Source organism: Zingiber officinale, chromosome 1B (assembly GCF_018446385.1).
Source record: "Zingiber officinale cultivar Zhangliang chromosome 1B, Zo_v1.1, whole genome shotgun sequence".
NCBI lineage: Eukaryota > Viridiplantae > Streptophyta > Magnoliopsida > Zingiberales > Zingiberaceae > Zingiber > Zingiber officinale.
The window spans coordinates 29,823,077-29,840,841 of NC_055986.1; positions in this window are offsets into that span (position 1 = coordinate 29,823,077).

Consider the following 17,765-nt stretch of genomic DNA (forward strand, 5'->3'; position numbering starts at 1 on the left):
CCATGCATTTATCATAGGCAACCACATGAGCATATTGGGTTAAAGTTTCAAGCTTCCTAAGTCCACAAATCATAGGTGGCCGAATGCCATCAATGTGACCTTAAGTTTTTTTTTCAACCAAATACAAGCATGTGAGTACCCTATAAATTTCATAGCATATCATAGAGAAGAACATAAACATGTTAGGGTTGAATTTAGGCTTGCCTAAGCCCTACATTTCATTTTGGCCGAAAGTTCACCATGTGAAAACCTAACCCTAAGCAACATGGAAATCTCAAGTGCATTATGTTATCTTCATATCCTTTCATAAGGTAAAACATAAGCAAGCTAGATTTGAGGTTGAGCCTCCCTAAGGTATTTAAGCCCTTCATGGATGAAACCCTAAGGTAAGGTCCTACTAGTTCTAATCAAAATACAAGTATAAAACATCAAGAGAACATTCATAACATATTATGGGAAACTTCATACTTGATACTTCTTCTAGGATTTTTCAACCAAATACAAGCATGTGGGTACCCTATAAATTTCATAGCATATCATAAAAAGAACATAAACATGTTGGGGTTGAATTTAAGCTTGCCTAAGCCCTAGATCTCATTTTGGCCGAAAGTTCACCATGTGAAAAACCTAACCCTAAGCAACATGGAATCTCAAGTGCATTATGTTATCTTCATATCCTTTCATAAGGTAAAACATAAGCAAGCTAGATTTGAAGTTGAGCCTCCCTAAGGTATTTAATCCCTTCATGGCCGAAAGCCTAAGGTAAGGTCCTACTAGTTCTAAGCAACATACAAGTATAAAACATCAAGAAAATATTCACATCACATCATAGAAGAGATCATAAGCATGTTAGTTTTTAAATCGAGCTTCCCTAGGGTTTTAAGTCTCTTCATGGCCGAACCCTAAGGTGGGGTATTACCTAATTCCAAGCCACATACAAGCATCAAATATCAAGACCATATTCATAGCATATCATGAGAAAAAAACTTAAGCATGTTGGTTTTGGTTTTGAGCTTCCATAAGCCTTACAAGAGTCATGGCCGAAAGTTCCCAAAAGAAACCCTAGGTTGTTAATCCATCTAAATCGAACAAAATCATATAACAACTTGTACCACAGGTGAGGGGATACTCACATCCTCTTGCTTGGTCTTTTCCCTAAGAGAAGATACCCTTTGTGAAGAGAAAGAAGAGAGTTTCTCCTTCTAGTGCTCCTTTTTGCTTCTCTTGCTTGTGAGAGGTAGATCTTGAGTATTCCTTCTTGTGGTTTGGTTTTCTTAGGGAGAAAACCTTAGTTGGATTTTCGGAAAGGGGAGAGGGGATGCTCTAGGTCACGGCAATGGTGAGAAAAGGGAAGAAAAAAATGAAATCCCTTCTTTGTTTTTCCTCTTATGCTAGGTGGGAGTAAGAAGCAAAAAGAAACTTTGCTTTCCCTTCTTCTTAACTCATCCTTTATTCTCTTAATGATGAAGAAAATGTCTTCATTCATCCCCTTAGTTCCTCTCCTCTCATTCCCTCTTGTATCTCCACGAAAATGGAAAAAGAGTGAGGAAGGAAAAGACAACTTGTCTTGCTTCTTAATCAAGGGAAAGAGGAAGAAAGCTACTTGATGTTTTCTTGCTTCATTCTCTTAATCATACTTTTATCTTTATCTACAATTTCCATTCTCTATTCAACAATAACTTATGATGGTCTAGTGGTAATTCCATAATCCTTAGCTTAAGAAGGTTCAAGGTTCAATCCTTGACTAATTCCTTTTCTTTTATATATTTTTGGTTCTATCTTATCTTCTTTTATTCTAAGAGAAAATCTTCACATACTTAGCTTAAGAAATTCATGGGTGTTACAAGCAAGCTCTTCATCGCCTCTAAAGATCAAGAAATAATCTTGATTTCTTCTTAAGTCCAGAAAAATATTCTTGACTGCTGTCCAGTGACTTTCACCTAGATTTGACTGACATCTGTTCTTCATGCTTAACGCATACGAGACATCTGGGTGAGTATAAAGCATGACATACATGATAGACCCTATAGCAGATGCATAAGGATCTGATACATGCGATCCCTTTCTTCCTTGGAAGAGCGGTATTGAGTCTTCGAATAACTCACGTCATGTGACATCGACAGGAATCCCTTATTCGAATTCTCCATGGTGAAATGATTAAGCACCTTGTTAATATATGTACTCTGAATTTGGTTAAGCAATCTGTTAGATCTATCTCTATAGATCTGAAGGCCTAAAATATAGGATACTTCACCTAAGTCAAAATAATTTCCAAACAAAGTCTTCACTAATTAAAGAGTAGCGATATCATTTCCAATAAGAAGTATGTAATCTACATACAATATGAGAAATACGACTATGATGCCACTAACCTTCTTGTAAACACAAGGTTCATCTTCATTCTTGATGAAACCAAATGCTTTGATTGCATCATCAAATTGAAGATTCTATCTTCTAGAAGCTTGCTTTAATCCATTAATGGATCGTTACAACTTACATACCTTTCCATCATGCTATGGATTGACAAAACCCTCAGGTTATGTCATGTCCATATTCTGAAGTAAATTTTCGTTAAGAAATGCCAGTTTTGACATCTATCTGCTAGATCTTATAATCAGAGTAAGCTGCAATAGAAATACAACTGGTGAAAATGTTTCATTATTGTCTATACCATGAGTCTACTTGAATACTTTAGCTACTAATCAACCTTTATAGGTATACAGATGACCATCCATGTCAGTCTTTCTTTTAAAGACCCACTTACACCCAATGAGTTTGATCCCTTCAGTTGGATTGACTAAAGTCTATACTTGGCTAGTGTACATGGATTCCATTTTGGATCTCATGACCTCTAGCCATTTCTCAGAATTTAGGTCGTGTACATCTTCTTGATAAGATGTAGACTTGTTAAGACCAACAAACGCTACATCATCATGGTCAGACAAGAGAAGAATATCTCTCAGGTTGATGACGGGTCCTATCAGATCTGTGTAGAGCTTGTGCTACATGAACAGGTTGTTGCTCCACAACTTCTTACAGTGTAAAAAAATCATAATCCACAACATCTTGTGGTACTTGTTTACTTTCTATCAAGGCGTCAGTGCTAGTTTTTGAATATTAAAATTTTTCTAGATCAACCTTACTCCCACTAGTTTTTCTAGAAATAATTTTTGTTTATAGAAAGACACTAGTTTTGGCAATAAACACTTTGCCTTGTCTGGGATTATAGAAGTAATATCCCATTTTTTCCTTGGGATATACTAAAATGTAGCACTTATTTGATTTGGGTCTATTTTATCTAAGACGTATTGTCAAACATAAGCCTCACATCCTAAAATCTTCATGAAAAACATCTTAGGACTCTTCCTAGTGTATATCATATATGGTGTCTTTATGATAGCCTTAAATGGAATGCGGTTAAGTGTGAAAGCAACTGTCTCTAGAGCATGTCCCCATAAGGAAGTAGGAAGTTCTGTTTGACTCATCATCGATTGTGCTATATCTAATAAAGTACGATTTCTCCTTTCTGATACACAATTCCATTGTGATGTTCCAGGTGGATTGAGTTGAGATATGATTCCACATTCAACAAGACGGTCATAAAATTCTTAGCTAAGGTATTCCCCATCTTGATATGATCAAAGCATCTTAATACGCTTACCAAGTTAATTTGGTACTGTTGGTTGATACTCGGAATATCGTACCGGTTCTCCTATACAAAATTTTGTACAAGTCTTGAACCATTCCTAACAACCTATTGTGTTCTTTAGAAATTAAATTAGGAATCACAAGAGGAACTTAACATTATTGATTCTAAATTTAACTTATCTATTCTTAGAGGTTTAGATTTGGATCACAAACAATACTTAACATTATTGATCCAAATCCACCCATATTACAAATTCAATTAAATATTATTTCAGAGATTGTCTTCCAGGTTAAACATGGTGAGGCACTAGGCCTTCTTGGGTATGGGAGCATCCACCACTTCCTAGACAAAGCCTTTCAATGAAATTTAATATTTAATTTCCTTATAATAACCCTAAGTTTAACCAAAAGGAACAATCGAATCACAAGATCAAGAAAAAAAAAGAACACAAACTCGAATCACAAATTCAAAACCAAGAATCATATGCCTCTTGTGTTTGGTATTTCAAAATCTATACAAAGAAAACTAGTATGATGCGGAATTGAATTACTAGTTATACCTTTCTTTGTAAGCAACAACCTCTTGATCTTTTATCGTATTCCTCTTCTTATCTCAGACATCATGTGGGCGACGATCTACCGAGATGAGAACCACCCAAGCTTCCTTCTTCTCCAAGCAAGTTTCGGCCACCACAAGAACTCCAAGAGAAGATGAGGTTCGGCCACCACCACCAAGCTCCAAGGGATGCTAGAAACAAAGCCTCCTATCTCTCCTTCTTCCTTTAACAAAATCCAGCCACCAACCAAAACCCTTGAGATGAAGATGCCGCCGACCAAGGAAGAAGAATAGGAGATGGAGAGGAAGAGAGGGGCCGACCACCAACCAAGGAAGAGAGGAACCAAAGAAGATAGATTGTTGTGGGGTGAGGCTCCTCTACCATCTCTTTTATATTCCTTGATCTTGGCAAATAAGGAAAGTTTTATTAAAACTTCCTTATTCTCTTTGCCAATGAAAGGAAAGTTTAATAAAATTTCCTTTTCAAACTATATATGGCCGGCCACCTTAATCCCTCCAAACAAGGAAAGTTTTAAACACAAAATTAAAACTTCCTAATTTGTTTTAAAAAATTTTAAATAAAAATTTCTCTTTTGAAAATTCCCTTTATGGTTGGTCATAAAAGGAAACTTTTATAAATTAAAATCTCTCTATTAAAACATGTGGATGATTTACAAAAAGGAAAGTTTTCTCTAAAATTAAAATCTTCCTTTCAATCTACAAATAAGGAAAGATATCAAATCTTTTCTTAATCTTTTGTAGAAATTATAAAAGGAAAGATTTAATTTTAAAACTCTCTTTTAAAATCATGAGGATGGTTTCATAAAAGGAAAGTTTTATCAAAAATTAAAATCTTCCTTTTAACTACAAATAAGGAAAGATATCAAACCTTTCACTTAATCTTTTGTAGAAAGCTATAAAAAGAAAAATTTAAAATTTTAAAACCATGGCTTCCACATAAGAAAGATTTTAAAAAATAAAATCCTTTTTAATTTATTTTGGACGACCACACCAAGCTTGAGTTCAAGCTAGGGCCGGCCACCTAATGAAACCAACTCACCTTGGTTTGGTCGGCCCTAGCTTGGGCTCCAAGCTAGGCTTGGCCGACCACCTTAAGGAGGGTAAGAAGGTGGGTATGAGTGGGTATAATACTTTATAAATAAGAGGTTACGATAGGGACTGAGAGGAGGAATTGGTTTTGGTCTCCCAATGAAATTAAGCTTCCCATGTTCGCCCCGAGCACCCAACTTAATTTCATCAATAATAATTCATACCACTGAAGCATTATTATTGAACTACCGCACCAATCCCAAATTATATTTTGGGCTCCTTCTTATAATGAGTGTGTTAATCTCCCTATGTTTAAGATGTCGAATGCCCACTAATTAAGTGAGTTACTGACAATTACTTTAATTAATATCTTAGTCCAAGAGTAGTACCACTCAACCTTATTGTCATATTGGACTAAGTCCACCTACAGGGTTTAACATGACAATCCTTATGAGCTCCTCTTGGGGAAATTATCAACCTAGATTATTAGGACACAGTTTCATTCTATAATCAACAACACACCATATAAGTAATATCATTTCCCAACTTATCGGGCCTATTGATTTATCGAACTAAATCGCACCCTTTGATAAATCAAAGAAATGAATATTAAGTATATGTGCTTGTTATTATATCATGATTAAGAGCACACACTTCCATAATAACAAAGGTCTTATTCTTTTATTTAGTCAGTATAAAAAGAACTTACCTTAAATGGTCTAGCTCAATACACTCTGAGTGTACTAGTGTAATTTTATAGTCAAGATAAACTAATACCAAATTACACTACGACTATTCCAATGGTTTATTCCTATCCATCTTAGTCATGAGTAACTGTTTATAATTTATAAAGAACTAATAACATTTTCTTCTGTGTATGACACCACACACCATGTTATCTACAATATAAATAAATTGAACAACTACACTTAGTATAAATGTAGACATTTGACCAATGTGATTCAAAAATAAATGTTTACAAAAGCTAGGCTTTTCGTATACACTCTAACAGGTACTTCATTCTTTAATTCTTTGAACTTTTTAAAAGATTCTAACTTATATCTCATCAAATACATATAGTCATATCTACTAAAATCATTAGTAAAAGTAATAAAGTAATGATAGCCTCCTCTAACTGCTATTTTGAAAGGATTGCATATATCAATATGTATGAGCCCTAACAAATCATTAGCTCTTTCGTTGCGTCCACTAAATGAAGTCTTTATCATCTTGCTTTGAAGATAAAATTTGCATACTTCATATGATTCAAAATCAAATATTCCAAAAATTCATCCTTATAGAGTTGGAATATGTGACTCTCATTTATGTGACCTAAGCAACAATGCTAGAGATATGTTTGATTAAAATTATTAGACTTGAACCGTTTGGTATTTTTGTTATAGATTGGGTTGTCAAAGTCTAGAACATAGAGTTCATTCACAAGATGTGCACTACAATAGAATATTTCATTGAAATAAATAGAACAATATTTATTCTTTATTATAAATGAAAAACCTTTCTTGTCCAAACAAGAAATAAAGATAATGTTCTTAGTTAAGGCAAGCACATAACAACACTCTTCTAGTTCTAAAATAAGCCCAGTGGACAAAGATGAGGAATATGTTCCTATAGCTATAGCAACAACTTTTCCGCCATTGCCTACTCATAGGTCCACTCCTCCCTTTGTCAATGATCTACTTTTTCTTAGCCTCTGCACATCAGTACAAATGTGAGATGCATAGTCGATATCTAATACCCAAGAAGACGAGATAGATATATTAACTTATATAACATATATACCTGAGGCAGAAGTCTAACTTCTCTTCCTTTTTAGTTCCTCTAGGTACAACTTGTAGTTCCTTTTCCTATGTCTAATCTCACCACGGAGGAAGCAGGTTCCTTCCTTAGCAACCCCACCTTTGGGTTTCAATACATGAGTCATGCCTTTGCCTTTGGTTTGGGTCTTATCCTTTCATTTGGGCTTCCATTTGCCTTTGCCCTTTAGTTTCAAAAAATGGTACTAAGCTTTGCCATCTTAAGGTTGAGTACAGTAGTTCTCAACATGTTCAGCATCTCAGGCAATGACTTGTCAATTTCATTCATGTTATAGTTCATGAAAAATTGACTGTAGCGTTGAAAAATTGATTGTAGAATAAGGTCAGTGGTCAATTCTTAACCTAGTGAAAACCCCAATCTTTGTAGGTTCTCCACATACTCCATCATTTTGAGCATATATGGCCCTACGACACTTCCCTCTTGTATCTTGCATTAAAATAGAGCCTTAGAGATCTCAATTCTCTCATGTCTTGCTTGTCCTTGATATAGTTGTCTAAGATGCTCACCATATCATAAGCATCCATGTTTTTATGTTTCTTCTGAAGCTCAGAGTTCATGTTGGAAAGAAAAAGACATGATACATCTAATTTATCATCTTGGTGCTTCTTGTAAGCATCCTTATCGGCTCTAGTGGCAGTAGTGGGGGTGTCTCAGGAATGGGTTACTCTATGACGTATAGTTTATTTTCTTGCTTGAGAATTATTCTCAGATTTCTGTACCAATCCAGGAAATTAGCTCCATTGAGCTTGTCCTTATCAACGAAAAATCACACAGAGAGAGAGTATTCGATGTATTTGATGACATGGTGATCTATAACAATAAAATATAAAAATAAGTATCATATTTAGATCATTTAATTAGACCTTTAATTAAATGATTCTCCCACTTAATTGTAATATTTTAGTAGAAGCAAGTCATGGATGTGGTTTTACCCACATACTAGCTCCAAATCTAATAGCAATGACATTCATGTGGGACAAGATCCATATTATACCTCATCTTGAGTTAGCTTTGGCTAATCGCACAAGATTTAGTATAACATAGGTAGGCAACATTTGATAATTACATCATATGTAGCTCTTGTATCATTGGGTGAATAAGACTATTGTTAGTTAGAGCCCTAGAGTCAATCATTTGATGATTGTATTATGGACTTGTTGTATCATATTCTTATATAAATAAAGGCATTTGTTTTTGGGTTATTATACTTACTTATATTGGTGCCAAATAAACTAAGTATAATAGCGTCCTTGAGTAGAAGGTTCTTACCTATATCAATCGATTAGTTGAATCGATAGTGAGATGAAATAGGAAACACTACTCTTAATCATTCCTAGTTGAGTATTAACATTCAGGGACAATGTTAATGCGATGAGACTAGCATGTAGGTCAACTCGATGACTTGATCTCACAAGTCATGGATATGGAGATATCAAGTTGACACATGGGTATGCATTGGAGAATGTATACTGAATGACCCGCCATGAGAAAGTATCATGGATCGTTATATGAGTGTCATATACTTTCTCATGTGACTATTAGTATGACTACTAGTCCTTAGACCTGAAGTCACCATGGTTCCCTACATAAGGAGTTATGTACTTTGGTTTCGTCAAGCGTCACCCGTAACTGGGTGGACTATAAAGGCGATTACTAGGTATGTAACAAATTATGTGGAGGGATGTGAGTGATGTAGATGGGATCTATCCCTCCTATATGACGGGAGTGACATCGATATTCTTGATAGAGTGAGACCACGAAGTGCATGGCCATGCCCAAATGAGTCAATATGAGATATTGAGCTCATTTGATTTAGTGAGTCTACTTGGAGTTCAAGATTTAGATTGATTAGAGGATGACACGGTCTATGCCTCACATTGATCAATCTAGATGTCTAGGGTAGAAGGACAATGTCATATTTTGTGAGAAGTCACAATTAGTAGTCACAAGGTGATGTTGGATCTCAACATTCTTATAACTTGGGTAGTAATGATGTGTTGCTTGATACCACTCATTACTTATGCTTCTAAATGGGTTTAGGAGCATTGCCAACATTATAAGAACCTATAGGGTCACACACAAAGGACAATTAGATGGAGATTAGGTTCATATGATGAACCAAGAGGATTAGATTCATGTGATGAATCAAATTGGATTAAGAGTAATCCTAATTGCACTAATTGAGTTGGACTCAATTTGATTCATGTATTCAATGAGTCTAATTTATATTATGACCCATTGAATCAATTTAATTAAATGAATTAGAGTCATTATATTAAATTGGCTTGAATCAAATGGTTGGATTTAATCAACCATGGGAGTAATGAAGTCAAGTTTGACTTGACTTGAGAGGAAGATGAAGGGTCAAGTTTGACTTGATCATTTGCCACCTCATTGGTGAGTTGGTAAAGAGTGGGCCAATAATGATGTACCACATCATCAAGGCTAGCATATGTGTATGCCACCTCATGAGGGAGACCAAGAGTTGTGACTCTTGGTATCCCATGGAGGTTTAAAAGCCTTATTTTTGGCCGGCCACTTATGGTTCTTGGGAGTTTTCATTTTGGTGAGTAACTTCCTTCTTCCTCTCAAGATTTCTTCTCTCCCTCTCCTCCTCCTTGCCGTGACTGATCAAGGGTGCTAGCACACTTTTGTTTAGTTTTCTCCACCTATTTGTTCGTGTGGATACTTCTAGAGGGTTGTACACTTGACAACCTCGAGATCCGGCACCTTGGACGAGCGGGATTTGTGAAGGGCGCGCATCAAGGGTAAAGGCTCTTCTCCTAGTGTAGATCTAGGCTTTAGTAAATTCGTACTCATATTTTTGTTTTATTTTACTTCGCACGGATCCGGTGGCTTGGGGTTTCGGGGTTTTCGCGACGCGAAAAAAGTGGTTTTCGCGGCCCGAAAACCCCAACAACTATTTATTCATTTGCCTATCTTATGAAATTCATATTATAACTCATCTTGAGTTAGCTTTGGCTAATCACCCAAGACTAGTATAATTTGAATTACATAACATGGGATATGCCTCTAAGTTCTCAATCTAATTGAGATAACTTAGTTAAGTCACACCCAAAGTTCAATAGTTAGACATCACAATTTTCCTGTTGCACTCTACCAAGATAAATCGAGTCACTTTACTTTGGCAAAACCTGACTACAATTGATCGAGGTAAAAGCGAGTACCAAACATTGGTAGGCATATTTAAAAGAGACCTAATTATGATTAAACTACACATGCATCGCATACAATCATGACACACATCAACATATATGCTTAAATAAATGTGTCATAGTTATGGTCCCATCAACTATGATCTTCTAAAGCCAATGAGAATAGTGAAAGGTCAACCTAGGTCAAAGCAGCTTCTCCAAGTGCTTCCTTAATCATCGTGTGTTGTTGTCCTTCTCCCCTTTTCACCATTGTCCAGTAGACTAGTTCTTTTCTAATTTGTACATTACAAAACCTAAAGAAATCTTGAGTTATATTCGAGGGTAGTCTAAATTTACAACAAGAATGAAAAAGGAGAGACACAACACATAGGCCGTATTATGACTTACAACACACACATCCAACCACATCGGGGTTAAGGGCCATAATTGTTGGAACAATCCCAATGGTCTGTGGGACCATATGTTTGGGAAAAGGGTTTAAGTTAGGTTCACCCTTGTATTTGATATGTGTACTTGAGTTGTGCAGGACTGCAGGATACACATGTGACTCAAGTTGATGGCTTCGGGTCCGGTGAAGGATGGAGCATCCGAGGGACCGTGGACAAGGCAGAGAGGACAAAAGCTGAGGGAAGCGACTTCGAGGCATACACGAAGGATGACATTGGGGATGAGCCGTGGGCTTGTATGCATCCAAGGGACCAGAGCCAAAGAGGAAGTAGGCTTGAAGGAAAAAGGTTAAGGCTGCGAAGGAAGCGTCAAATGAGTCGTAAGGGTGAGGGTCCGAGTGCTGTGAGAGAATGTACTCGGTACCAGTCGACTGCATGTTTCATCAGTCGACTGGTGAAGTTGACTGGTGCAGTTGACTGGGAGAGAACAGAATGCTTCTGTTCGCTCAGCCAGTGTGGAGCAGTTGACTGCAAGTTTTAGCAGTCGACTGATATCGAGCCGTTGGGATGTAACGGTCGAATTTCCATATAGGGCAATCGACTACATGTTTTGGCAGTTGACAAGTAGGCGGGGTTTTCAACCCGCGACCTATACAACCAAAGCTTGGAAGCTTGGCTATAGTTGATGAAATTGGACTTGGTTTGTTAGTTAGAGCCCTAGAGCTAATCATTTGATGATTGTATTATGGACTTGTTGTATCATATTCTTATATAAATAAAGGCATTTATTTTTGGTTATTATACTTACTTGTATTAGTGCTAAATAAACTAAGTATAATAGCGTCCTTGAGTAGAAGGTTCTTACCTATATCAATCGATTGGTTGAATTGATAGTGAGATGATATAGAGAACACTACTCTTAATCATTCCTAGTCGAGTATTAACATTCAGGAACAATGTTAATGCAATAAGACTAGCATGTAGGTCAACTCGATGACTTGATCTCACAAGTCATGGATATAGAGATATCAAGTTGACACATGGGTATGCATTGAAGAATGTATACTGAATGAACCGCCATGAGAAAGTATCATGGATCGTTATATGAGTATCATATACTTTCTCATGTGGCTATTAGTATGACTACTAGTCCTTAGACCTGAAGTCACCATGGTTCCCTACATAAGGAGTTATGTACTTTGGTTTCGTCAAACGTCACCCGTAACTGGGTGGACTATAAAGGCGATTACTGGGTATGTAATAAATTATGCGGAGGGATGTGAGTGATGTAAATGAGATCTATCCCTCCTATATGACGGGAGTGACATCGATATTCTTGATAGAGTGAGACCACGAAGTGCATGACCATGCCCAAATGAGTCAATATGAGATATTGAGCTCATTTGATTTAGTGAGTCTACTTGGAGTTCAAGATTTAGATTGGTCAGAGGATGACACGGTCTATGCCTCACATTGATCAATCTAGATGTCTAGGATAGAAGGACACTTGTCATCTATTGTGAGGAGTCACAATTAGTAGTCATAAGGTAATGTTGGATCTCAACATTCTTGTAACTTGGGTAGTAATAATGTGTTGCTAGATACCACTCATTACTTATGCTCCTAAATGGGTTTAGGGGCATTGCCAACGTTACAAGAACCTATAGGGTCACACATAAAGGACAATTAGATGGAGATTAGGTTCATATGATGAACCAAGAGGATTAGATTCATGTGATGAATCAAATTGGATTAAGAGTAATCCTAATTGAGCTAATTGAGTTGGACTCAAGTTGATTCATGTGTTCAATGAGTCTAATTTAGATTATGACTCATTGAATCAATTTAATTAAATGAATTAGATTCATTATATTAAGTTGGTTTGAATCAAATGGTTAGATTAGATCAACCATGAGAGAGATTTGGTCAAGTTTGACTTGACTTGAGAAGGAAGATGAAAGGTCAAGTTTGACTTGACCATTGCCACCTCATTTGTGAGTTGGCATTAGGAGAACAAATGATGATGTGCCACATCATCAAGGCTAGCACATGTGTGTGCCACCTCATGGAGGTTACAAATTCCCTTTCAATTTAATGTGGCCGGCCACATTAAATGAGAAGGAGTTACACATGTGGCCAACCACTTTTGTGAGTTAATGGAATTCATTTTTCATTCAAGGCATTTTGATTCCATCATCTTCTTCCTTCTCTCATTCTCTTCTCCCTCTCCTCCTCCTTGGCCAAACACTTCATAGGTGCTAGCACACCTTTTTGTTTGGCCTCTCCACCTAGTTTGTTCATGTGGATACTTCTAGAGGATCGTACGCTTGACAATCTCGAGATCCGGCGAACCGTTGGATGAGCGGGATTGCGAAGGGCATCACATCGAGGGAAATTTTCTTCTCCTAGTGTAGATCTAGATGTAAGAAACTTGTACTCGTAAAAATTTTGTTTTATTTTACTTCGTACGGATCCGGTGGCTTGGGGTTCGGGGTTTCCACGTCGCGAAAAAGCGGTTTTCGCGGTCCGAAAAACCCAACATTGTTAAAGTCTAATTAGTAGTCTTTTGTGCTCAAGAGATCTTTGTGTGCCAAGAGGTTTTGGTTGGAGTTGTGGTGAGGTTTCTCCACCCACAAGGAGGTTGAGCTAGCCGGGGACTAATCCACCAACGGATTGAGGGATCATCCACCTTACGGACACACCGTGGAGTAGGAGCAAGTTATCTCCGAACCACGTAAATGAACGTGTTAGCGGTTTGCTTTCTTGTTCTTTCCTTTAGTCTTTAGCTTGTTTGTTTTATTTGTATTATTCCGCTGTGCAAGCTAACATAGTGTAGGAAGCAATCGATTTGGGGCTGCCGTCTATCCAACCCCCCTTCAAGTCGGCCACTGATCCCTCACAAGTGGTATCAGAGTGAGGCCATGTTGGTTAGTCCTAGGAAATCATACCGGTTCCACTGTATAAAAATTTTGTACAAGTGTCGAACCTTTCCTTAAATAACCTATTGTGTTCTTTAGAAGTTAAATTAGGAATCATAGACAGAACTTAACATCATTGATTCCAAATTTAACTTATCTGTTCTTAATGGTTTAGATTTGAATCGCAAGCGAAAATTAACACTATTGATTCAAATCCACCTACGTTATAAATTTCATTAAATATTAATTTCTAAAATTGGCTTCTAGGACTGCATGACGAGGCACATGGCCTTCTTGGATATGGGAGCAACCACCACCGCCTAGACAAAGTCTTTTAAGGAAAGCTAATATTTAATGTAACAACCCGCCTTCTACTGACTAGGCTGTGAGGCCGATCGTCACATTATGCTGTGCTAACTATTCCAAGACCATTACTAAATCTAGATGCGGAAGCTGTACTAATTAAAATTTTGCTAAACTATTATCATTTCTTTATTCTATATGTGCTAGAGGGTGTAATCTAAGCTATTCATAATATATTTTACATCCCTCATGGTCAAGGAGCTGGACTAAAGGCTTCCCGGCATACTTCATGCCTCCCAATCGATCCACAGATCTATTGGAATAGTTGAATCGATCCATTGATCGATTCAGCAGGCTACTGTATGCGGGACTTGGGTCGGATCGATCCAGTGATCGATCCAGCATGCTACTGTGCTCGGGCAATAATTTGGATCGATCGGCTGATCGATCCAGGCTGGTCAATCGATCCAGTGATCGATCCCAGAGCGCTCTGTTCGCGACAGAAATTGCTGGATCGATCGGCTGATCGATCTAGAAGCCTACTGTTCGCGGAACAGATTGCCCAATCGATCAGCTGATCGATTGGGAACCCCCAATCGATCCACCGATCGATTGGGGTTCCTGATTTTGCAGCTAAGCTATGATTTCAGCACTGTTTCGTGCCTCAATCACATTATAAGTTCTTAAATGACTAGGAAACACTCTAACAACAACAACTAACATTCTAACATCATAAAAGGAGTATTCTAAGCATTATAGAGTGCATGGTTAACTAATTCATAGCAATTAACATACTAAGTGCAAAAGGCTAAAACACTAAAAAGTTCTAATGTTTAAACAAAGCTTGCTAAAGTTCCCTAAGATCTCTTTTCCATGTTCCTGCCCACACACATCCTCGTAGCATTGCCCTCCAGCCTCCGCTAGTCCATCTTTCCTTTACCTTTATCTACAGTATAAGGAAAAGAAAGTATCTATAAGCTTTCGCTTAGTAAGAAACCATCTAACTCACTAAAACATGCATACGATGAGTTCATGCTTTGAAAGATGCTGATTGAAAACATGATGGAGAATGCTAGGCATGACACACTATCATACAAAACATGGAAACCAAGAGCTAATCATGGCAGTAACTGCAGTATCAACAAGAAAGGACTAAACTGAAACATAACTGAATTAAACTAAAGCTGAACTAGAACTGATTTCAAAACATAATCTCATGACTGATTGTGAGTTTGGAAAGCTATTATCATAATAGATCAAAATATATAATCATGCTGCTAATGGGCCCGACATCTATACATGTTATGCGCGCATCCTTAACTAGACCCGGGGTTGCAAATCTCGAATTTAGTAAGGTTTACTAGGTTATCTAAACCTAGGGACCGACTATGGGAGCCCAGCCCAATGGATATCTAATCCTGTACAGTGCCCCTACTAAAAGTAAAATACCGGATCATAGCTAATTAATTTATCTTGCTTTTACTAGGTTATCTGAACCTAGAGGTGACTGTGGATGCCCACCCATTGGACCGTAGTCCCATATATGCTGTAGCAAGACTAACTAAGCTCTTTTAAATGCTTGTATTGCATTACTGAGCTATTAAACATGCCTACCGTAGCAATTTACTGAGCTAAGCATTTTGTCGAACACTCAGTGTGCTCCAACTCTCCCCCCTATTAGGGAGACCACCTCTAGGCACCCGACAACGTCTACAATCTCCAACTGAAAGGAGAAAACATGTCCGACCCATCTAGCGGTGCTCAACTAGATCCCTAAATCTGCAAGGAGGGTTAAATACACCCTATGCGTCGAAAAATCTACGTATAGCTAATTTAAAAGCATTCTATCGTACGAAAAGCTACTTATACTGCAGGTGAGGGGTTTCTTACCTCCTGTTAGGATTTTCTTACGATTCTAATCGCTAGATTTCCGGAGGAGACGATCCTTTCGACGATCTTCTCGCGTCTACGCGTTCCTCTCGCGGAGGGGAGCGCCCTCGTGTCAAAGTCGTCGCCGGAAAGTACCCTTGGGCTGAACCTTAGCCTTCCTTGTGGTTGGCGCCGAGAGAGGAGAGGAGAAGGGGAGTCGGCGGTGAGGGTTTGAGGAGAGGAAACGTTACGATAAAAAATAACCCTTCACTTAATAATTTCCTATTTATATTAAGTGGTAATTTCGGCCCAACTTGAATATAAATTTAATTGTTTCCCTTTCCTTTCAGCATGACCCTGCTGGGTTCACTTGGTTACTAAGGTTCACCATAAGTCATAGGACCCATAGGTCTCGGGTTCAATTCCCGCTTAAGCTACTTTCGTTTTCTATTTATTTTTGCTACTTCCGCTACTCTAAAAATTCCATAAAAATATTCTAAAATTCCAGAAAAATCATAGAATATTTCTAAAATAGTTTTGAGAATTTTCGTTACATTTAATTTCCTTAAATAACTCTAGGTTAATCAAAAAGAACAATCGAATCACAAATTTGAAAAACAAAGAAAACACAAACTCGAAAAATAAATTCGAAAAACTAGATCTAATGCCTCTTATGTTTGGAATTCTTACAAAAAGAAATAACTAGCATGATGCGGAAAACAATTGCTAATTATACCTTCTCTATGTAAACTAATGACCTTGAGATCTTCTGCCGTATTCCTCGCCTCGCCTTGGACATCATGTGGGTGACGATCCTCCAAGATGAATACCACCCAAAAGCTTTCTTCCTCTTCCTCTAAAATCTGGCCACCACCACCACCAAGGAGAAGAGAGCAAAGGGAAAAGAGAAGGAGAAGGGGCCGGCCACACCAAGATCTCCAAGCAAGAGAATAAGAGTTGTGTCTCATGAAGCCTCATCACCCCTTCTTTTATAATACTTGCCCAAGGAAAATAAGGGAAGAATTTTTACAAAAATTAAAATCTTCCTCATGTTTTTCCTTTTCCCTTTTTATTTTTCCTTTTCTTTTCTCTTGATTGAATCAATCACCAATCATAGATTAGTTTTAATTTGATTGGATGATGATTTAATCCTATTGGCCGGCCCCTTGCTTGGGCACCAAGCAAGGGTGGCCGACTCCTATAAGGAAGGAAATATATATATATATTTTTTATAAAATTTTACAAGAAGAAATTCTCTTATAAAATTTTACAAGCTCTCTTTCAATTTCCTAAAGTAGGAGTTAAAAAAGGAAAGTTTTAAAAATTAAAATCACGTTTTTAAATTTAAAACTTCTCTTATAAAATTTCCTTTTTTAACATGGCGATAGAAAATTTAAATTTTAAAACTTCTCTTCCTTTTTTTCCTACACCATGAGAATGGTTAAAAAAGAAAAGTTTTAAAACTTTTAAACTTTCTTTTAAAACATGTGGCCTAATTCAAATAAGGAAAATTTTTAAATTTAAAATCTCTATTTTAAAACTTGTAGTTTTCTACAAAGAGAAGATTTTAAAAATTCAAAACACTCCTCCTTGTTTGAATTATTGTGGCCGACCCCCTCTTGCTTGACCACCAAGTAAGGAGCCGACCCCCTTAAGAGGATATGATGGCCGACCATTGCTTGGTCACCAAGCAATGGACCGACCCCCTTCTTAGACACCAAGATGAGCCTTTCTTTGGATGGACTTGAGGCTTTAATGAGGCTATGATAGGGACCTACAGGAGAAATTGGTTTTGGCCTTCCGATGAGCTCAAGTATCCCGTGTTCGCCCAGAACACACAACTCAAGTTCATCGATAATGACTCATTCCACTAGAGAGTTATTATCGCACTACCGCACCAATCCCAAATTATATTATGGGCTCCTTCTTATCATGAGTGTGTTAGTCTCCCTGTGTTTAAGATTACGAATGTCCACTAATTAAGTAAGTTACTGACAACTCACTTAATTAATATCTAGCTCCA